A 23,610-nucleotide genomic window follows, 5' to 3' on the forward strand; every position below is an offset into this window, starting at 1 on the left:
TCCATCCAGTCCTGGACTTTTCTTGGGTGGGAGGTCTCTTATTGCTGCTCTATTTCGATGCTTCATATGGGTCTGTGGTTTTAAATCATCTTGGTTAAGTTTGGGCATGTCAATATTTGCTAGAAACTAGTCCGTATCTTTTAGATTCTCAAACTTATTAGTATAAAGGTTTGAGAAGTATCCCCTTATATATTATGAATCTTGGCTGTTTCTGTAGTTATATTTCCATTGTACTCTCTTGAGTTTGTTTATGTGGGTGTGTTCTCTTTTTTCCATTCCATAGGATTTGTTAAGGGTCTGTCAATTTTATTTTTTTGAAGAGCCATCTCTTTGTTTTGTTAATTCTTTCTATAGTTTTTTTTTGGACTCTAATTCATTTAATTCGGATTTAATTTTATTTGCTTCCATCTACTGGATTGGGGTTTGGCTTGTTGTTCTTTTTTTCAAAAAGCTTTAGTTGCCTCATTAAATTGTTGGTTTCAGATCTTTCCAATTTGATAATGTGCAAACTCAGAGCTATAAACTTGCCTGTGAGTACTGCCTTTGCTGTGTCCTAGAGGAGCTGGTAATTTGTGTGAACATTTTTGTTGAATATCATGAACATTTGATTTTCCTTTCTAATATCTTCCATGACCCACTGGTGGTTCAAAATTGTGTTGTTCAGCCTCTATGTGTTACAGTATTTACTTTGGTGGCTTTTGGTATTGAATTCTAATTTTTTTCCCTTCTGGTCTGAGAGAATGCAGGGTATAATTTCAATGTTTCTGAATTTAGACAGATTTTCTTTGTGGCCTAGAATATGGTCTAATTTGGAGAATGTTCCATGTGCTACTGAGAAAAAGGTGTAATCTGATGGGGCTGGGTCAAATATTTGGTAGATGTGGGTTAAGACTAGTTGATCTATGCAAATTTTAAGATCCGAAGTTTCTCTGGTGACTTTTTGCTGGGTGGATCTATTTAGTGGGGATAGTAGTGTATTAAAGTCCCCCACAATTAATGTCTTTGGATCTATGTGAGATTTGAGAGAAAGTAGCACTTCTTCTGGTGCTCCATTATTTGGTGAGTAGATGTTTTAAATCATAATATCCACCTGAAGGAGAGTTCCCTTAATTAGAATGCAGTGACCTTCTTTGTCAGTTCTCATTGATTTTAATTTAAAGTCTATTTTATCTGACATTAGTATAGTAACTCCCATCTCTTTATGGCGGCCATTTGCTTGATATATTTTATTCCAGCCTTTCACTTTCAGAATGTTCATTTTTGTGGGTAAGTTGTGTCTTTTGAAGAAAGCAGATAGAAGGATATTGCTTTTTGATCCAACTGGACAATCTATGATGCTTAACTGGAGAGTTAAAACCATTAAAATTGTGAGTTAGAACTGAGAGGTGTTTGTCTGTCCCTGCCTTCTTATACATTTTTTGGGGGAGAAGCTGTGCCTTGGCTGTTCTTGTTGTGATTACGTACGTGTTTTGTACTATTTATAATATGTGTATATCATACATAATGTATGTAATACATACTATATCTATAAATATATAAGATATATATATATATATATATATATATATATGAGGAATTTTGCTGAGTGGCTTCATTCAAATGGAAAAACCGTTAGTGCATTTCATGTGTGCAGCAGCTTGATGAGAGCTGATTTCATTTTACAAATCATTGAGAAGCCAAGGAACCTCCTCTATGCACACAGAATAATAAACAGTAGGGCCAGTTTTCAAGCCCAGAGGCTGGATCCTCAACTACTATACCACCTTGTCAACCAATGCCAATCTAAAAAAAGGAGTGGAAAGAAGGGTGCAGCTGTAAGGGATGCAGCTGGTGCTTAATGCAGGTATAAATCAAGGTGTAGACTAAATATGATGCCCTTTTCCACTGTGTTTCTCCTCCTACCAACTCCTACTTTTCAGGAATTAGGTAGTGATTCTTGCATTCAAACCTGCTCTGGAACTGGAGCAAGTGTCAGGCTTGACCACATGCCCAGGAAAAGAATAAAGACTGGACTTTTTTCCCACGCCGCCATCCCCACCCCCTTGCCCTCTGGCTATTACCTTTCATACAGGTAATTTCTGTATGAAAGGTAATTCCTGTATGGATAATTCTCAGCAGCAACGCTAGAGGGTAGTCAAGTTCCTTCTGGCAAACCACCAATGGGCATGTATAGCTTTGAAGCCTCTGACTGGCAAAGAGGTTATGTTTTAGCTTCATGACAAAAATCAGCATGTTAACATTTTGAAGTGTTTGACATTGAGGAAGCACTTACTCCTGCTTAACCCGACGCTTCCCAAAATTATTTGAACACAACACACTCATTTTGTGATTCTTCCTGAATTGGACAGGATTATTCAGGACAGCCTAAGTGGAATGCCCTGAGGAACCCATACTTCCTGCTTCCTGGTGGCCATCCAATGGAATTCCTGGAATTCTGAAGCAGAGAAGCCTCCATTGTGTAATGGACAAACCCTACAGACCCAGCCCACCTCAAGAAAGCAGGTGATCTCCTTTGGTTGACCCTATATCTAGTAACTGGCTCCAAGATGGGCCTCCCCTCCTTCCACCCCACTCTTCCTTTCTTTTTTTATATTTTAAAAGTGCCAAAATACACAGATTATCAATTCAGAACCCATCCATATCCTCCCATATCTAAAGAAGTTAAAATGCTCCATATTATATAAATGCTTCACAAGTAGTATTTTTATTGTTTAGGAAACCCTGAGAAAAAGAAATGCATGTACAGTTTCCTGACAGATCAAATCACTCTCTTAAATCATTGTGATCAAAAGTGAGTTGAATTCATGGATATAGAACGTGTACATGAAGGAGCTAAATGTTTTATCAGAATATTAAAGTCAGATTTATTTTCTATGTATTTGAAACTTATAATGGGACTGTAAGCTGAGTACATCTGACAAATTATACACACCAGGAAAATAAACAGTCTCACAAGAACTACATGACACTGCAAGAGCTGACACCTGAGATTTGCAGAATCAAAGTCTGCAACTTAAATGGCAAGAAATCTTAAAGTTAATTAATTTTCAATGGTGAGTCTTAAGGTGAGTTTTAGAAGAGAGATTGGAAATGCTTAGCTATGTCCGAGTTCAATATTGAAAGAAGCAAATTCAAAGAGGCACCACCTCTTTCTCATGAGTCATTCAAAAGAAAAGACATATTCAGTTTACAAAATGCAAAAAAAAATCTATTAAAATGGTATAGAATTGTTTGTAATGTCCAGCACACTTGACAATATAAAGAAAATTATTTTAATTCTATAAAGACAGGAGTTCTTATATTAAGCCTAGTGATAAACTCCTGAACTATTAAAGGACTATGATAACTAAATCCAGAGACATTTAAAATGGGCATAATCATATTGCTATTGCTTTCATCAAGAGGAAAGTAAGTCATCTTGAAAACATACATGTGAATTTCTGAAAATTATTTTCCTTTCACATTTTTACACACTGCCAAATTTCCATAATGTGTGTGTGTGTGTGTGTGTGTGTGTGTGTGTGTGTGTGTGTGTGTGTGTGTGTGTGTGTGTGTGTGTGTGTACAGAGACTCGAATGCAAAAACACAAGGCCTAAGGTTATCTATTGACTTTTTCCCTCAAGATTTGCACTCTACCCACTTGAACCACATCTCCACTTCTGGCTTTTTGCTGGTTAACTGTAGAAAAGATTATCAGATTTTCCTTTCCAGGCTGACTGAATCTAAATCCTCTGATCATAGCCTCCTTCATAGTTAAGATTAAAGACATGAGCCACTCGTGCCTTGCCATAATCTTTTTATACACAGACACTGAGACATTCGAAATTGTTGAGTAAGAAACTTTACCACAAGGCACTACTTTTCTTGTAACTTTTAAAACTGCAAATGTATCTTGCTGGATTGATTTTTGTTTGAACCTGATATTTTTTACACATTTCACATTGCTTTTGTCAGGGTGAAATAGGAAATAGGCTTGATTAGATACATAAAAAAGTCTTAAAAATCTTATGATCTTTCCTGCCCACCCTGGCTTTGAACCATGATCCTCAGTTCTCAGCCTCCTGAGTAGCTAAGATTACAGGCATGAGCCACTAGCACCCAGCTGAAAATTACTGCTTTAAAAAATGGCAAAACTATTCTTGACAAATATCATGAACAAATGTGGCCCCATTGGGAAGAAGCCCCTTTGCCTCCAACCATTGTCCCATTCGTTGTAAGTGGATCCAACTACAGTATTGAAACCCACCTATGTAGACTAGACTGAAGTGCACAATAATTGCTGTTACTCTAATCAACCATTTTGGGATGCCACAGGCACTCTGCTCTGCCCAGTGCCTTTCTGTTCCCTTCACTCTATATCCTGGGTTTAGGCCCCAGGTCCAATCTTCTCAAAAAGTCATGGACTCTTGTTAAATAAGTCATTACAAGGGATTTCATGCTTTGCTGGCTTTATACTTCATGCCTGGAAAATACACCAATGGTGTATTTGTGGGTGGTCACCTGAATCAAAATTGGAGTACTGTTTCTGTGACAGGTAATAGCAAAATCAACAGTTACCAGAACTTTTCTGCACCCCTCTTCCGGTACCTGATGGAGAACCAAGGCTTCCTCTAACCATCTGGTACTCTTTGGTCTTCAAGATGCTTAAGCAGCCCTCCAGTGCTCCTCCTCTGCTTTCCCAATAGATGTAACCACCATTCTCAGGACTGGAAATGTCTAATGATGAGTATGCCACCAGCTACCCCAAGTGGTATATCCCAAAGCTAAAGGTTTTAAGTCTTGATGTAACTTATTTTCATGTATGAAAACAGAACAATGAAAATTGCTGAATTTTTTGTAGAGGATTGAAGATGGAGAGAGAGTTAAGAGAGAGAGGAAGAGAGAGAGAGAGAGAGAGGAGAGAAGAGAGAGGGAGAGAGAGAAGGGAGGGAGGAGAGAGGGGTCGAGGAAGAGAGAGTTGAGAGAGGAGAGAGAGGAGAGAGAGAGAGAGGAGAGAGAGGAGAGAGAGAGAGAGGAGAGAGAGAGAGAGAGAGAGAGAGAGAGAGAGAGAGAGAGTGAGAGAGGAGAGAGAGAGAGAGAGAGAGAGAGAGCTCGGCTAGATGAGGAAGCAAAGGCAAGAAAGGGCAAGGCTCTGATTTCAAAAACTGGTATTTGTGGGGGTGCAAAGAGCTATTTTTGGAGCTGCAAGAATTGTATGCATTGGGTATCATCTCAAATCCAATTCATAATTTAAAAGTTATATTTTATCCAGTATTATGAGCTGTTTTACCTTGTGGGATCAACTTGCAACAAGAAAGTGTGATCTATCATCTTCTATTTATTTGACTGTCTGCCTGGATGTCATCTACATATTTTGCAACCACTTAAACTAAGAACATGAACTCATGTTCTTTAGGATTTGTTTGCTTGCTCACAGCTGACACTCTTCCAACTGAATCAGGCCTCCATTCTGTACTTTGATTAGTTAACTACAGATGGAGTTTTGTGGACTTGTTTTTAGGAGTTTCTTCAAACCATGATTCTCCAGTTCTCATCCTTCTGAGGTAAGATTATAGGAATGGGACAATGGTGGAAAGCAAAGGGGCTTCTTTCTGATGAGGCCACAGTTGTTTACTTGTCAATAATATTTGCTATGTTTAAAAACCCCAGTAATTTCCAGCTGGATGCCAGTGGCTCATGTCTGTAATCCTAGCTACTCAGAAGGCTGAGAACTGAGGATCACGGTTCAAAGCCAGTCTGTGCAGGAAAGTCCGTGTGACTCTTATCTCCATTAAACCACCAGAAAACAGGTGCTGTGGCTCAAGGGACAGAATGCTAATTTTGAGCTGAAGAACTGAGGGACAATGTCAACCCAGAGTTCAAGCCCTATGACAAACAAACATTAATTTTCAAATGCAAGATTATAGTAATGGAGAACTAGTTTTGAAAAGAAAATTCAGGACAGCACCTTGGACCTCAGTTCAAACCTCAGGACATACAAACAGGGACACACAGGCATAACTTCAAAGTCATAAACACTATGCAACCCATCTCAGGACACAAGGCTCTTTTACATAGCTGCTGACTGTTCCTCTCATATACAAGCATCCAAAGAAATTATTTTCTTTTATTATACAGTCTTGGCGGTTTCTTTGAATAATCAATTCAAGGTTGGAAACCATACAACATAGAAGATAAAATAAACAGATGGATACACACCTATAATACTTTCATTCAGGTGTTGGTAGGAAGCTTGGAGGTATGACTCAACTGTGGCTGGCACAGCAAGACCTATGGCAGAACAACACTGAAACATCAAAAATGAATGAATGAATGAATGAATACATTTATTGTCATAGTCTGAAACCTTATGGCCCTCACAATTGTCCTGATCATGATAAGCATCAAAGAAAGTGTTTTTCTTATGGCACACAATGAAACAAGTATACTGATAGCAAGGAGCCTAGCATGGCTGACCTGAGGCTGAGCAATCTGAAATAAGCCAGTACTCTTACCCCTGCAGGAACATTCTGGTGACAAACCAAACCAGTCATTGTTCAAAGTAGCTTGGCCTATAGCTTCTGTAAGCACACTTACCTTGCTGGGCCATTTCCTTCACAGTCTGCAATTGCTGAGAAACTGTCACAAATCTCTAATTTTCTTAGGTTGTTCACTTCCCTGAACATGCCCTTTGCAGAATTACTTCTTCCTAGAAATTTATTCCATACCACTATCTCTCTCCCCATCTAAACTTGCTTACAAATACCATGTACAAGTCTACATTGGGTGATTAGACTTTAGAGGGGGATGCCTCTGTGTAAGAATATTTTACCTTCAATAGCTATATATACAACTACACATCCACATGTGTCTTTCCTCATGGCTATTTCTACTTCCTGTGCAAACCACATGTTTGGGACCAGCCTAGGCAGAAATGTTTGCAGGACCTCAGCTGAGAAATGAGCACATTTGGAGGAATTACTCAAGTGGAGGAACACTAGGAGCACAAGGCCCTGAGTTCTGTCTCCAATATCACACACACAAAAAGGCAGAGGTTTGTTTGGTTTTTTTTTTTTTAGAAAATCGAGGAAATACAGGCTTAAATGACAATATTAAAGAACTGCTATTAACTTAATAGAAAAGATGAAGAATAGTAAAGTTATAAAGAAACGTCCTTATTTCTTGGAGACTTATACTGAAGTGTTAGGAGTGAATTCTTTAATTAAATTTAATTAAATTCTTTAATAGCAACAGTAAAGTGGATAAGAAATAAAACAATAAAATTTGCACAATTTTTAAATGTGCCTGCTGATAGGTAAATATTCCTTATATAATTTTTCTCTACTTCTGCTAGGCTAAATTTTTTTTTTTATAATATGTATGTAAACATCTCTAAACATCCAGGAAAGCCAGAGAACACACCAAGAATATTCTTGGTGCAGAGGCACAACACCAAGAATGAGTCTCCACATCTGCAGAACTGGTGTCAAGAAGCTACCGATTGCACAGTGCCAGGGGCAGACACCTCAGCTGGAGCTGCCACCCACATCTGCCATGGTAGCCATCATTAGGAACACTGCCCACTGTCACTGCTGATATCTTTGCCAGGCAAGAGTCTAAATGATCCCTTCCTGAAAAGCCTTTACCTGACATTTCAATTGTGTAGAAAATGAAACAGGCACAGATTTGTTGATGTTAAAATTAAAGTGTATCTTTATCATCAAACACTTTCCAGAGAGCAAAATGCAAAACCATGAGTTAAAAGAATGACCATAAAACATACTTAACTGGTATTGGTATAAGCAATGAAAACATAGATCTAGAAATATAAAACAAAGAATTTAAAAATCTATGTTTGAGAGTAGATTCCTTATATAAGTGCTGAGCTTCTTTGAGAGTGTTATACAACTTGATATATAGCATTATTGGTCAAGAATTAAATTTCACTATTTGAAACAGAACATAAGGACTAACACATGGATACTATTTTATAGCTTATCAAATACTTCTTAAGGTATTAATATTGATCCTTTAATCTCTTTACACAAGTTTAAACAAGAGGTGTGAAGCTTCAACAGTTTTTTGTAAAAGATATAAGAAGATAGCTAAGTGACTAGATATGTTAATCATTAACATTAATAAAATGGCTTTTATCTTAAATAGATACTGCTTTAAAATGTTGATCTTCTCTAAGAATAGGGGACTTGAAAAGCCAAAAAGAATGGCAAATGTAAGACATATATGTACAACAAACACAGACAATTTAGTGACATTGAGCCCTCTGTGGTCTAGTTCTTGCTACTAATAGCCAGGACACAGCCTGCTATAGAACCCACACTCCAAAATGTTACCCCAGTAGTTAAACACTGAGCTGAAGAACAAAATGGCTTCTGACATGGAGCCTCATCATTTTGACCTAGTAAACTCAGACTTCATTCAGAGAAGCTTCCTAGCAATAAGCCACTAAGGACAAGAGAGTCTTGAGCTGAACTAAATAGAAAAGAATGGAGATCAAGGGGAAAAGGGAACAAGAGTGAGATATACCTAAAATGATCATGTGTTCCTGTTCTCTGAGTCCAACCAACTTGTGCCATTGTCCCAGAATAATTATTAATAGGGTCCAATTTTCAGTATTTAAGTAATTCTGATTGGGACAATGAATACCGTGGAGAAAGCCTAGAAACAATGAGAGTCTGAAGATGTGTGCATGTGTGTGTGTGTGTGTGTGTGTGTGTGTGCGCACGTGTGTGCGTGCGTGCTTGTGTGAGTGTGTGTGTGTGAGAGAGTGTGTGTATGTAAAGGCTAACCTTAGCCAAACAGGGCCCAGAAGCCACAGGGAAGAAATTTACTTCATCCCGTGTGTATAAGGGCTCATTGACAATTCATAAGCTCAATAATCACAGGAGTAGGAAATAGTATTTTATAGCTTGTCTTTAAGCAATAAGACAGAAAATGTGAGTAGAACAGGAAAGAATTCAGGTGTCAAAAGGTGTTCTGTCACAGGACTACTAAAGGCAACAGTATCAGATGTAGAGTGAAGGATTGACTCCCACCCTATTGTCCCAGGTCCATACAGATGCCAGACAAATTCCCAGGTATGTTTGTTTGATGTGCCTGAACCCAGCTGTGAACATCCCATGTGAGCTCATTTGAAAGGCACAATTCACTAGACTAGGCCCTTTCATTCATCTCTGCCTCCTTGCTCAGATGAATAGCCAAGTTCCTAAACACAACCTCCAAACTGTAGGAAGGTCTGTGCCCCTCGGTGTTCCTCAATAAAAAGTCCTCACCTATTGACAATTGAGTCAAGCCTATCCCCTTTCAGTCCTCCTCCCTTTTCCCAATATTGAAGGTCTTAATAAGAGCCCGTAGAGGGTCCAATGAGAAGGAAGTTGTACAAACAAATGACTGGGAGTCACCTCTTTGTAAACCAAGTCTGCTGTACTCCTGATTAACTCTACTACTGAGTACTTACATGCTAAGACTTGACATTGAGAGAAGAAAGACAAAAAGCCAACATAACAAAACACTCAGAAAGTGCTCAGAATTGTATGAACATGATCCTGCCCTTAGGAAACTTACAAAATTCACTCCAAAGATTCCCTCAGTAGGTTTATAAGGCACATCTCTAATAACAAGAGGTCTCTGAAAATAGTTGTTCCTTCATAATTACGGGACTGTATCCATTTTGAAGGCTACGGATTATTTTGCTTTTGAGACCTCAATTTATATGCAACATTGATCAGTGACTGACAACAATTTGAACAGAGAAGAATGAGATCTTTAGGAAAAATGAATGTAATACTTTCAGCTTATCACCAGAAGTATGTTGTTAGATCACAGAAAGTGATTTATCGAAGACCACTCTAAAGTCCCAGTAAAATCAAAGGAAATGCATAACAGAATTACCTATTTTGTAATTTCTAATAAAGGAGAGAATTCAAAATTTTAGAAATCCTAGAAACAGGAGACCTGGATGAAATAATTAAGAGTCTGTGGGAAGCTGAAATGCTGAAGATTCTGGACTTCTAAAACCTGCCAGGAAATATGCATACCCAGATTGTCATAGATAAACATTTATTCAAAAAGAATATGGATGGTTTCTCTAAGATATAGCTCTTATTCCTTCAGTAGACATTAATATCCTTTGTTGAAAAGCAGAAACTTTTAACTCCACCCAAGGAAAAGCTAAGCAAAAAAAAAAATCAGACCAATATTAAACACCTATAGACAGGTGAAAATGAAATACTACCCGTTTGTTCATTCCCCCTTAAAAATGTCTGCTGACACCTGGACACTGATGGTTCATGCATATAATCCTAGTTACTCAGGTGGCTGAAACGTGAGGATCATGGTTCAAAGCTAGCATTGACAAAAAAAGTCCATGAGAATCTTATCTTCAATTAACCACCAATAATCCAGAAGTGGGGGTATGGCTCAAGTTGTAGAGTACTAGCCTAGAACAAAAAAGTTCAGGGACAGTACTCAGGTCCTAAGTTCTACCCCAAGGTTGCCACACACAAAAAAGTCTGCTGACATCTTACATGAACCTAACCAGAGAACAAAATGAATAACATCTCTGTTCATTAAGAAATAGGCACGGTGGGGGAAAATGCCCCCAGAAACAGACAATGACCACAAACAATGAAGAAGTTTTTCAAAGCCAAGGATGGGATGGTGCACGTCTGTCCCCCCAAATCCCAGCTACTCAGAAGGTGGAGATCAAGATGATCAAAGTTGGAGGCCATCTTGCACAAAAAATTGAAACATCATCTCAATAAACTGGGTATGATTGTGCATGTATCCCATCTCAAATCCCAGGAAGTTGTGGACAGGAGGATGTTGGTTCTGCCTAGTCAAGACAAAAAACAGGAGGTCCTATATAAAATATAACTGAAGCTAAAAAGGAGTAGAGATGTGTCTCCAGTGGCTGTGTGAGCATGTGCCCGGCAAACTAGTCTTGAGTTCAAACCTAAACAAGATAAACAAGCAAACAAATATGCAGATGGGAAACACATAAAATATTAAATGATTACCTGCTGTAGCATTTGGGAGAAAAACTATCTTCACACTCAGAAGACAAACGTGAAGTAAACACAGATTACAAGGCAAGAGTTTCTATAAGGTCAAAAACAAGAAAGAAAGGAAGGAAGGAAGAAGATAGGGAGAGAGAGAAAGAGAGAGAAGAAGGAAGCAATGAAAGAAAGAGAGGTAGGGAGGGAAGGGGAAAGAGGGAGGGAGGGAGGAAGGAAGGTAGACAAGACTGGGAGCTGGTCACCTCAGCTGCGGAATAAAAAGGTTGACTCTACCATAGCATGGGGTGTGTTTCTGAATGGTTGCTTGCAGTCCTAGGGATTGAACTCAGAGCTCTATAATTGCTGGACGGCCACTCTAACACTTGACTCGTGCCTCCCTATAATCTTAATATGCTTCCCAATTAATGGGATGACAGGCACAATACAAAATTATGAGGTGATCACTGCACACAGCTAAATGTTCTGCCAGCTTCATCATGGGGTGGCCACAAAGTCTATAACACATGGGCCTTTAGGGAACATTTCAGACTCAAACTTCAAAGATATACCACTTGGTATCACAATAGCTGAATATCACCAACATTAAACAAATTAATCATTACTTCTTTTCTATCAGAGAAGTAAAAGGACACAGGGAAAATCCTGTTCCTTTTTATGACACTGGGTATATGCCAGTTATTGGCAAACTAGCTGAGCCTCACATTTCCTGCTCAAATCCTTCAAGGGAGAGGTGAGGTGAGCCACAGACTCTCATGCCTTTAACTTGTCAAGATGAACAGGTGGTACCTGGGTCTTGGACTCCCACTAAGAATGGAGTCCTGGGCAGACTTCAAGAACACACTCATCTCCCCCTTCTGGAGTGGCTGGATGTGAGAACCTGGACACTGAGCAAGTATTCTTTTGTAGCAGGAACAAGTTGGAACTTTTTGACACTCATTATGAGAGGCAAAGAGAAAAAAAACTCTAGGTTTTCTTTTTTTTTTTTTTTTTTTTGGTCGGTCGTGGGGCTTGAACTCTGGGCCTGGGCGCTGTCCCTCAGCTTTTCAGCTCAAGGCGAGCACTCTACCACTTGAGCTACAGCGCCACTTCCGGTTTTCTGGTGGTTTTATTGGAGATAGGAGTCTCGTGGTCTCTCCTGCCCGGGCTAGCTTTGAACCGCGATCCTCAGATCTCAGCCTCCTGAGTAGCTAGGATTACAGGCGTGAGCCACCAGCACCCGGCTCTAGGTTTTCTTAAAATCAGGAGAAGACACAGTTTTTTCTGGTCCCTTGTTGTGTACTTTTACTTCCCCACACTGACAAGAAGGTCCACAGAGCCAAGCATTTCCCATGCTATTTCCCAAATACTGCATGTTCTGATGAAACTGTTTCTATAAACATCACTGGAGCCATCTGCAAGCAGTGAAAAGCATCTTCAATGACCCACAAAGTGACAAGTGACAGAGCTGGAGACATAGCACAACTCAGTCCTGACTGTCCTAAAAACTTAGGGCAAGCCATAAAGGGGCCTATCCAATACCATTCCACCAAGGACTCAGAGAAACCTGGTATTTCCTAAGTGACAGAGCCATTCCATCTCCTGTCCTGGGACTACTTAGAAACCCTACTCTAAGGGCCACAGAGCTGTAACTCCTGTGATAACCTCACCCCCACAAGTTTTGTGCTCTTAATAAGGCTAAGAATATTTCTTATTGGGAAGGTGATGACAACAGATCAGCTAAGACTCTGGGAGAGTTGTCAAGTCAATGGGAAACCTGGTGAACCAGAGAGAGACCGTGGCTGTGATGAAAATAAAAAGAAAATACACTTTTAATGCCCTTCTTTTAAAGGTGTTAGTAGGTATATGCTAAAGGTAAGATAGACACACATGCTTAGAGACATTTAAAACATTGTACATTAAGGTGTTGGTAGTGTTCCATCCTTTCTGCTGAGATATGGAATTAGTTTTTCATCATGCTTTATCTCTATTACACACATTTTCTACAATGCACAAATTGTATTTATTCTGAGGAATGTACTACTGTTTTACTTATATGAATACAAAAAAGACTCATATCTATGCAAACACTCTCAAGAGTTTGTGCCCTATTTGTAAAGTCTTTGTAGCAGTTTTGATTAAACCCATCACACCCACAGCTAGCTCTGTTTTAGAGCCCCATGGGAACCATGATCCTTCAGAACTAGAGAAGACAATGAGCCATTGTTCCTCCTTTCAGGCCAATACTGTGGCTCCAAAACTGCTATTTATCCCTTTATGAGTAAGCAAAGAAAACAGGCTTCATAAATAATTTGATGTTTCAGCACTTTCTTCCAAGACAAGCATGCAGGCTTCACACAAAAGACAGATTTAGTAACTAACTCAAAGAGCTCGGCTAACTGAACAAGGAGCTTTTGATGCTGGAACTCAAATTGCACTAGTGTAATAGGATCTGATTGGGGCTAACAGGAACCATTTAGTATTAGACAGGCAATTTGGCACCAAGGAACCAAATAGAATAGTGCACAGCTTGCCAGGGCCTCAGACTCTTCCCAGAGACCACCAAAGAAGATCTCATCCCCCAATATTCAGAACCAATATTACCTTCCTGTGAAGACCTAAATATTTTTCATCTATTTTTGGTATGAACTCAAGCTAACCAATCCTTCTTCCATGTGCCCTCTTAACTCACTTATGAATCACCTACAGTAATTGAGCACTATGTCTACTACTGTGAGTACACAGAGCAGTTCTGTACTGGGCGCCATTAGGTACTCACTGAGTACTCACTCTGAAGTCCTCAATGCTCCAGGGTAACAAGGAAGCTGGACTTGTAGGCTCCAGGCACCACATCCACAAGTATGCACAAATGAGCACTAAAGGGCTGATGAGATTGTCAGGCACCCTAATGCAGCAGCTGTGTGCATGCTATGCTCAGGCTTGAGTTCCCTAGTAAATCAAATGCCCAGAGGGGTGACTGGTCTGGAGCTTCTTGGAGATAAGTTTACCCCCAAGTGAGATAGGGTTCTCAGCCATCAATCAGGAGGCCGGGTTAGTATACCAACACACAAGAGACAAGGAACATTCAAGCCGAGCCCATACTCTCTGCAGCCAAGGGTGCCATCCAGTAAAGCCAGAGGCAGGTAGCAGAGGCTCTGACACAAAGCCAGATTGGAAGCACTATCTACCACATAGACAGACCTCCTTAGGACAAGCTTAGAGAAGGATTCTGTTTCTCACACTCTCTTCTCTTCCTCCTGCCTTCCTTGCCCAGATGAGGGAATCACAGCATCACCTTCTCAGCAAGACTTCCAAGTGGATCTCATAGACACAAAGCAAGACCATCAGGAAAGAAAACCATCCCAATTTCTCAGAGGAGGAAATGCAGGCTGAGGCCTGGACATGTTTATAGGAGACACATCTGGTACCTGATGTTGGCCCTGCCTTCAATGCCAATATTCATTGCCCTGCACTGCACTGTAGAAGCTATAGGAGTCTTCTACAATTACAAGGAACATCTGGGATTCTGGCACATGACCTGAGCCACTCCTGCTTGACCTACAGCTTCATATCTCCCCTATTCTCCATCCATCCATTCAAAGCAAGACCTGGGAACTGGGAGAGGTTAGCTCTGTCTTCTATTCTGCCTAGGCTTTAAGAGCTACTGAAATATCAAATCCCCCATGAGGGCTGGGTGCTTCATAGATAAAGTCACAAGAGAGCCAGGCCTCCAGAAAGGACATATCTAGGTGGGCCAGGGGTATGCATATCAGGAGCACAATGTGTCTCAAGCAATGCAGATCTCTCCTGAGACCTTCCTAGAACTAGTTACTCACAGAAGACCAGGGACCTACACTTTGGGGTCACCCAATGCCTTTTAATGGTCCCTAAACACTTCCTTACAACTCTATACATCCACCATCTCATTTGCACTCCAAAACTCCACACGCAACCTCATTAAGAGTCAGTAATTGGTGAGAAATATTGATACTTCAAATTAATTGTGTTATTAATACTATAACCAATCATAGGGTCCTAAAATAACTCTATTTTCTCTATATAAACTATACTATTAGTGCCATTAAAAAACAATTGCAAATAGACTTGTACTATATGTGGGCAAAAAAAGCAATTAAGTGAAACTCTTGAAAACTAAATGTATAACCAACAGCATATTATCAACATTTACATAATTCACATTAAAATAATGACATCCTAAAATATATTACTTTTTTTGAGGGGGGTCCCGTCGTGGGGCCTGAACTCTGGGCCTAGGCGCTGTCCCTCAGCTCTTCAGCTCAAGGCTAGCACTCTACCACTTGAGCCACCACGCCACTTCTGGCTTTTTTCTTTTTGCTTATATGGTGCTGAGGAATCAAACCCAGGGCCTCAGGCATGCAAGGCAAGCGCTCTACCACTGAGCCATGTTCCCAGCCCCAAAATATATTCATTTTAAGGGATAGACTTATCAATAAAATATTACATACCTGGCTGGGAAGTTGGCTCAGTGGTAGAGCGCTTGCCTTGCATGCCCGAGGCTCTGGGTTAGATTTCCTCAGGATCCCATAAGCAAAAATAAAAAAGCTGGAAGTGGCGCTGTGGCTCAAGTGGTAGAGCACTAGCTTTGAGCTGAAGAGCTGAGGGACAGTGCTCAGGCCCAGGTTCAGGCCCCTCGATGGGACCCCCCCAAATATATATATATATATATATATATATTATATATTATATATTATATATATTATAAATTATATAATATATATATATATATTACATTCCTTTTAATACTCTGCTACAGTATCTCAGGGAAATAAAATGTAGGTCTATTCATCAACTAAATACACAATCCTTTCCCATTAGCTTTTATTAATAAAGGAACTACAATTCAGTCATAAATAGGCAAATTATTACATGATTTGAGGATTAGGATGAAAAATTTGATACATAGCAGAGGTATATGATGCAGTAAAACCAGCTGGTTTATATTTTGGTCATGTGTGAACTGCCCATAGAGTAAAAGGAAGAACTTTTAGTGATGGAAGTTAAAATAAACTCTATTTTGGAACTTATTTTTCAAGAGGAAAAAGGGAAAGTATTTCAACAGAATTAAAGAGTACCAGACCCAATGAAAGGCTCCTTAAATCATGGAGGCTCTATGTTTGCTGTGTAGAAACCTCACCCCTACTTTCCCATAATCCCTCTTCCTAGAAATGATTCAAGAATTCATAGTACTTTTCCAACTCTCTCTTTCCCAGCTCTCCCTTTCCCAACTCTCTGTCTTTCCCAGCTCTCTCTTTCCCAGCTCTCTCTCTTTTCCAGCTCTCTTTCCCAGCGATCTTTCTCACTTCTCTTTCCCAGCTCTTTCCCAGGTCTTTCCCCGGCCTTTCCCAGCCGCGTGGAGGGCCAAGATGGCCTGGTGCCAGCCAGAACAATGACTAAACCTACCCCTTACCTGAATACCAAGTGCTTGGTGCTGTTCTTACTCAGCTACCTCTTTTTAAAAATCTAACATAAATGGTGTCGTGACTCGGATAAAGGGCTTAAAGTCAGGATAGGTGGGATTCCTCTCTGTTTTTTTTTCCTCTTTTTTCTTTTTTTGCTTGTTTTTCCCTTTTTGCTCTGAGGAATACCCACAGTTCTGATGGCCTTTTGCGAATTGGTCTGTCTGCTGTGGACACATCACACCGATACCATTACTGGCCTTCACATCCACGTCCACACCACTTCTCTACTCTGGTGAGTGAAATTACTCTCTACAATTCTCAGTTGCTCAGTCTCTGTCCAGACATGGCACCATGCCAGAGAGCTCCTACAGCCTTTAGCTGAAAGGCCGCTCACCTCTGAAGCCGAGGATGCTTGGTTTTGGGACATGGCCTTTTTTCTCTAGAGGGCTCTTGGGGAAGTCAGGATTCTGCTTCTGCCTGGTGAGCTCTGGGGTGCTGTGAAACCCCTTTGAAATGCCTCCTGCACTCCCTGGAAAGCCAGAGAGCCTAATTTTTTGTCATTCTCAGATGTACACACTTTTTGCTACTTCAATGGTAAATGGTCCGAAGTCAGTTTAATTTCAGGCTCTCTTTGCTCTCTCTCTGCCATTCATGTCCACCTTCCCTATCTCTCCACTTCTCTTTTCTACAACATTTTGGCTTGTGCCCTGAAGAGTGTGATGCAGGCTGGGTCCTGGGGAACCCCTCCTCTAGGTTCCCTCTCAAAGGCTAGCCAATGTAGGCTTGATGTATTTGTTCAGGGTTTCTTTGCATTCTTTCAGAAATTCACCGTCTTTAGTTCGCCATCTTGGCCACATTGTGACCCTTAAACTTCCACCAAGCTTACTACTCCATCCATCTATTCTAAGGTGTCTTGCTAATAAGTTGCTCTTTTTCAGGCCCTGGTAAGTGAGGCCCAACCATCTGATGTGCTTTGTTACCAAAGATGTATACACACTATTGTCAATGCTTGATAGGAAATGTACTCAGTATCTTGCCCATGTAATTGTAACCCCTCTGTACAGTATTTTCACAATTAAAAAAAATTCAGGTTTTGAGTTTTGCCTTTTTTGTTTTATGTTGAGTATTCTACTACTGACTACGTGGTTTTAAAATACTGGGCCTATCTGTGCTAAAATTTTCATCACATCTAACAAGTTTAGTCATTGCAGAATATTTGTTGGTCAATTCTTGATAAGGACCAGGTAAGCTCTATTCTCTATTCTATTTGATCTCCTTGTTGACTTATTTGAAATAATAAAGGGCCTTTGTGGCAAAGATTGCAGTTCAAAGCCAGCCTGGGCTGAAAAATCCCTAAGACTCCATCTCCCAACTAACCTGCAAAGAGACAGGTTGGAAGCATGGCTCAAGACTCTTATCTCTAACCAGCCAAACACTGGAAATGGTACTGTAACTCAACGTGATAGAGCACTAGCCTTGAGCAGAAGTGCTCAGGGATAGTGCCCAGGCCTTGAGTTCAAACCTCCTTGAATACCAACTGTGACAAGCCATCCCAGCAACGAGCACCTAGACTCAGCCAGTCTGGGGAACAAGGGACCATGGATAGGTGTAAGAGGAGATGTTGTCAAACAGCTGCTTTGTGCCTGCCCTTTCAAAATTAACCACAGTTGGGAGGTCGATAGAAGTAAGAAGCCTGCCCATCCAATGTCTATACCGGTCTACGTATTAACTGAACAGGAATTTATATTCTTGTCTTTGTCACTTGACTTATCCTCTACCTAGTCGCCAGATGTCATAAGTAGCTAGGGACATTTCGACCAACATTTTCAGCCCCAAGTCCTTCCTCTTGCCATTTATTTGCTCTCTAGTATTTTTTTCCAGCCCCTCAATGCGTCATGAGACCTCTCCAGAGTTCACCTAAGAATTCACACCACCAAGGGACAGCAGCTGCTCACTGCCTTCTCTGGGAGGGGACCAAATTTCAGACTTTTATCCCTAATGTCAATGCCCCTTGTCAGCAGGAAGTAGCCAGAGAGAATCCGTGCCCCATTTCATGATTATTAAAAGACTGGAATGTAAGGTCTGCTCCTGGATGGAGAGCAAAGTCTCCACTGAGTACCTGCATTACCTAGGCGCCTGGAACACCTGGAAGAGGTCACATTTGCATTCACTGAGGTCACATCTGAATTTGATGTGGCCACACCTTTCTCCACCCATACCCCAGATAAGGCCTAACCCAGGCCCAGATGCTCTCTTTCCCAACTCTCTCTCTTTCCCAGCTCTCTCTTTCCCAGTTCTCTTTCCCAATTCTTTCCCAACTCTTTCCCAGGCCTTTCCCAGGCCTTTCCCACGCCTTTCCCTGCCTTGTGGAGGGCCAAAATGGCCTGGTGCCATCTTGAGTAAACCTACCCCTTACCTGAATACCAAAAAAAAAAAAAAAGAATTCATAGTAGTTCTTAATCTAAAAACATAATATGGACAGGTTTCTCAGCAGAGGAAGCAGGAAAACCCAGACAGCCCTTCCAATATTCCCATGTGGTGTTTCAAAAATCACTAATGATGAAGGAAATGGTGGCCTTGAATTTCAGGAAGGCCATTCAGTGGGCATGAGGGGTTTATTTAGATTCATTCTCTTAATTTGTGTACTTTTGGCATTATTGGCATCTGACTCAGTGTTTCATTCTTGATAATCAAATGCTCTACCACTGTAGCCCTGCCACATCCCTTTGTGTGATGCTTTATGCCAAGACCAGACATTCTGTTATCCTCCTACTTGCATGTCATGCCACACTGCGATGACAGATGCATGCCACCATCCTCAGCTTTTCAATTTTTTCCCCATGCTATCCTGAAAGGTCAATGCTCCTGATTTTAGCTCTTCCATGCAGCTGGGATGAAATTTTTATTAAAAACAAAATTAAGAGCCTAAATTTGGTTTTTAAAATGTTCAATACATGTGTTACAATTTTCTCCCAAAACATAAAATCCTGTGCTTCTAACTTTAAAATACTTAGCCAGCTAAGGGGTATTATGCATTTTGAATGCCTAACAACCACCCCAAAGTAGGCTGGCTACACACATGCCCATCACATCTATGTTCATGATTTGCCCAATAGTGACTGCTCTGACCCTGAGCCCCTTCACTTTCTCACAGTCCATCTCTAAGCAATTCTCAATAAAATCTGCACGTCAAGTACCCCATTTCCCAAACCCTACCTGCATCATGACATATAGAACCCACCTCACCTGAGAACCTGCAATTGTTCTCACCAAATACCTGGCAGACTCACCTATGAAACCACGAGCCTGGTTTGGTCATTCACTTACATAACAACGTGACAGCTTCCTGGCTTTGTGGAGGGAACCTACACTGAATCATTGTGAAATAGCAGTCAAAACCGTGAAATCAACAACAGATACATGCTTTGTATCTGGTGAAAGACTGTGCTCAGGGAAGACTCAAAACAGTCCCTCCAAACAGACAATTCACTATGACAAGTGTAGTGACCATTGGATTCACAATCCTGTGTGCACATACTGAGTTGGAATCTCCTTCTCTACAGGCTTGATAAGCAAATAGTCACTACACCCCCTAATATGGTGACACCTTCTCTGAAACCATTTGAGGTCTGAGCGACATGGGAAGAATTGGACATGGATCAATGGAAGCCACTGCACAGCCCAAAGTTCCTCAGGGGTCTGGAAAGGGACCTCTCCTGATGGTGAAGGATATCAAGGCCTTTCTTTCAGGAGCCAAGGCAAGATAACCCTGACTTCTCTGCAGGTGCAGACACTTACTTTGAGATACTCTCGCTGAATGACACCACCACACAAGTGGAAGAGTGAGGTCTCCAGAGAATGCACTTAGGGAAGAACAGTTGCAAATCGCACCATAGGTTGGATCTGACAGGAGCCTGCTGTTCACTGGCACCGAGGTGACAGGATAGCATCCCATTTTCCAGGCTCTATGGTAGCACAGGAGGGGGGCTCTGCCTTGGAATGCTCTGTCCCCCATACTTTATTGGTTCAACAGATGTGAAATCCACGAATAGAATTCCTCAGAACCTTCTTGAAGGCCCTTGGTGTCTTTCTCATCCAATCGCTGCCTCCAACAGTGACTGGAAGTAGCCTCAGCTTCTGAAGGACCCCCCAGCTTCTGTCTGACTGGTGGCTTCCAGTCAAGCACACAGGCACTGGTCCTTTTCTTGAATTAGATGGGCCTCACTTGTCTCATCTGAGGGCAAGCCACAGAATTATGGCTTGAGTCTGAAGAAGGTCTAGTCACTGCCACCTTTGAGCTGCCATGTGTTGAGGCCACCAGAGACCATGTATACACGACAGTCTCTGAGGACTCCACACACAGAAGCCCAGTTATTCTAGCATTTCAGGTGCCCTGCCAAACACTTAAGGGAATGGCTACAGGACCAGAAGACCAACTCAACAGAACCAGCTTAGACTAACTTGTGATATTTCAAGATCATGATGTTTCCTTTGCTCTCGACACAAGATAATTATGCCAAATGCAAAAACAGAGCAACTGCTATCCTGTCACAACTAAAAGTGTGGTGTTCCCACTATCTGTTTCAGTGGTGCTGTCCTGGGACTGGTTGCTCTGCCACAAATTGGGTGTCTCATGCAGTCCCTGACATCTGCTCAGGAGGTGGGAAAATACAACCACCTACATAAAAGGGAAACAAATCACACTACTTTGGCTGAATTTGAACCATGATCCCTCACATCTCAGCTTTCTGAGCAGCTAAGAGTATACCTACGAACCCCAGCTCACCAGAAAACACCAAGTGTTTATTCTTAATAGCAAAGTGTATGCCCTTAGAGCAAGGCATGCAGGCTGGTGGTGAGGGCCTGGCTTTGAATCCTGGCTTGTTTGATCTCATTGGTAGAATATGGTGGTAATGGGATTACCTTCCTTAGCTGGGTACTGAGGGGGAACTGTGGGAAACTTAACATATTAAAGACATTTGGGACAATGACCAATGTCAATGGTCAATAGACAATGGCCAGGGCGTGTGGGCATGATCAGTTTGAAGGGCAAACATTCTGCAAACAATTCTTATTGCAAACACATTGCCTTCAAAGCCGTTGCATGATTTATTAAAAAGGGAGTAAGGGATGCTAGTCTGGTTCTGGAAACAGACATAACCCAAATTGCTGCCAATTCCTCAGTGAGACCTGGGAACGCATGATCAATAGGCAGAAAGTGGACCACAATATGTGGGTATGGACAAAGTTTGTTGACATATCACATGCTGATTTACAGCATACAGACCTAAAAGTAGATCTTCAGACAAAGAGCAGAAAGTTAACTTTACACAATTTCATACGAACACAGACAATTAGAGGTAATTTTAAGTCAGTAAGCAGGAAGAATTAAACCTTGTCAACAAATGTGAAGTAGCTCCAGTGATCAAAGGTTGCAAAGAGTAAGCAAGGCACAGGTGAGCTTCCTTAGACACACAAAGAGAGTCTCCGGGCATTGTTCTATAGAATTACCAGGGGAGAATAATGGCACTTCCTGCAAACTTTCACCTGAGTCTGGCAGCTGGGCATCAGGCCTTTGCCCTGACATGGAGAAAGGGAAGTCCCTCTTATTTCCCCCAGAGGGAATACATGCAGGCATATGCACCCTCATGGCATGTAAGACTTCAGATGGGGTCATGAGAATCAATGCCTCCAACTAACTTGCCTACTTGGTTCCTACAGCTGTAGAGCTCCACCTTCCTCACACCAACATTTTCTCCTTGTGACTGCCCAGAGACAAGAAAGTTTCCAGACAACTGGAAAGGGTTGCCTTCCTGGAGGTCTCTGATTGGAGAAGAGGCTTGGTAATGAGGACTTCCCATTGGTGGGTTCCAGTGCTGATGTTCTGTGACCTTCCCAAAAATCTTACACCTTCCCTCCCCTACCTTTCAGAATGACAGCACAAAAGCCATTGTAAACACCTGTCTCTACTTTACCCTAACCCACTTTCTTATTTCAAAGGGTAGGGGTTGGGGGCATAAGTTTGCATCAGGAAGCTAAGCCAGCAAACAACAAAATAACTTGAGTTTAAAAAGATCTTAACCCCAGGAATACCTCCCTGAGAAGGAGGAGAAGTGCTTTTATGGACTTCTTCAGAACTATGGTATTCAAAATGGAGTGCTACAGACAAACCAATGGGGTAAAGAAGTAAGATGCAGGCTGAGCATCTCTAATCTGAGAATCTTGTGTTGTGATGCTGTCTCAAGTGAGAAGATTCCACATTGGGCTTCATGTGACTGTGGCCATCAAAACAGGAGCACACTGCTACGGGCTCATGCCTGTAATGATAGCTGAGATATAAGGAAGTCTACAGTTCAGAGCCAGTGTAGGTAGAAAAGTCTCTGAGATTCTGATCCCCAATTAACCACAAAAATGTAGACATGGAGCTGTGTCTCAAGTAGTAGAGCACGAGCCTTGAGCAAAAAGCTCAAGGTAAGTGCTCAGTTCCTTAGATCAAGCCTCAGGTACAACACAAAAGGAAATGAAAACAAAAAACATCAAGGCAGAGGGGGGTTCCGGGAAGATGGCGGAGGAGAAGCTGGAATCTGAACAAGCTCTCACATAGAAAGCAGTTTTAGAGTTCCAGTGAACAGTCCTAAGCCAGAGAATCACACCAAGTGTGCCATCACAGGACAGAGAGTTAGACAAGAGAGGGGAAGCCAAGGAAAGAAGACACATCTGAGCGCTTGCCAGCTGCTGCCTCAGCGGCAGCGGCAGGGTCGCGGCGGAGACCACAGCCGGGACCATACCTGAGCGCTCACACAGAGAGTCCGGGACGAAGGAGCCAGACGCAGCGGGCGAGTGGATTCTACTAAACACCAGCAAGAACCGACAAGGAGCGGACATCTTCATCCTGCAGTTTGCAGACCAGAGACGACCCAGGATCCAAGACTTGGCGTGAGTAGAAGCTCGACGTCCTCACTCTTTCTCAGGGAGCAGAGGAGGGAAGGCCACCCCTCCCCCCTTAGCACCAGTGATCTCCATCTTGGATACCGACAAAGTTCGGAGGATCTGCCAGCTCCAACTCAGGCCATGGAATAAAACGAGTCATTTAGCAGGTCACAAGAACTTAATGGTGAAGTAACCTGCCAGACTCAGCTCCATCCAGGGAAAAGTCAACCAGCTCAGGCGCCAGCCAT

At 41.6% G+C, this 23,610-nt stretch overlaps 1 long non-coding RNA gene across 1 annotated transcript in view; it reads right to left on the reverse strand.

The window, feature by feature from the left end:
* Window positions 1-889: 889 nt before the first annotated feature.
* LOC138822163 (uncharacterized) overlaps window positions 890-23,610 on the reverse strand; it is a 31,513-nt gene continuing 8,792 nt past the window's right edge. Inside the window, exons 2-3 of the long non-coding RNA XR_011370369.1 lie at window positions 6,199-6,286; window positions 890-1,342 (exon numbers count right to left, since the gene is read on the reverse strand). This is a non-coding gene — a long non-coding RNA (uncharacterized lncRNA). The remainder of the gene's footprint in view (window positions 1,343-6,198; window positions 6,287-23,610) is intronic.

Source organism: Dipodomys merriami, unplaced genomic scaffold (assembly GCF_024711535.1).
Source record: "Dipodomys merriami isolate MVZ:Mamm:240054 unplaced genomic scaffold, mDipMer1.0.p SCAF_993, whole genome shotgun sequence".
Taxonomy (NCBI): Eukaryota; Metazoa; Chordata; class Mammalia; order Rodentia; family Heteromyidae; genus Dipodomys; species Dipodomys merriami.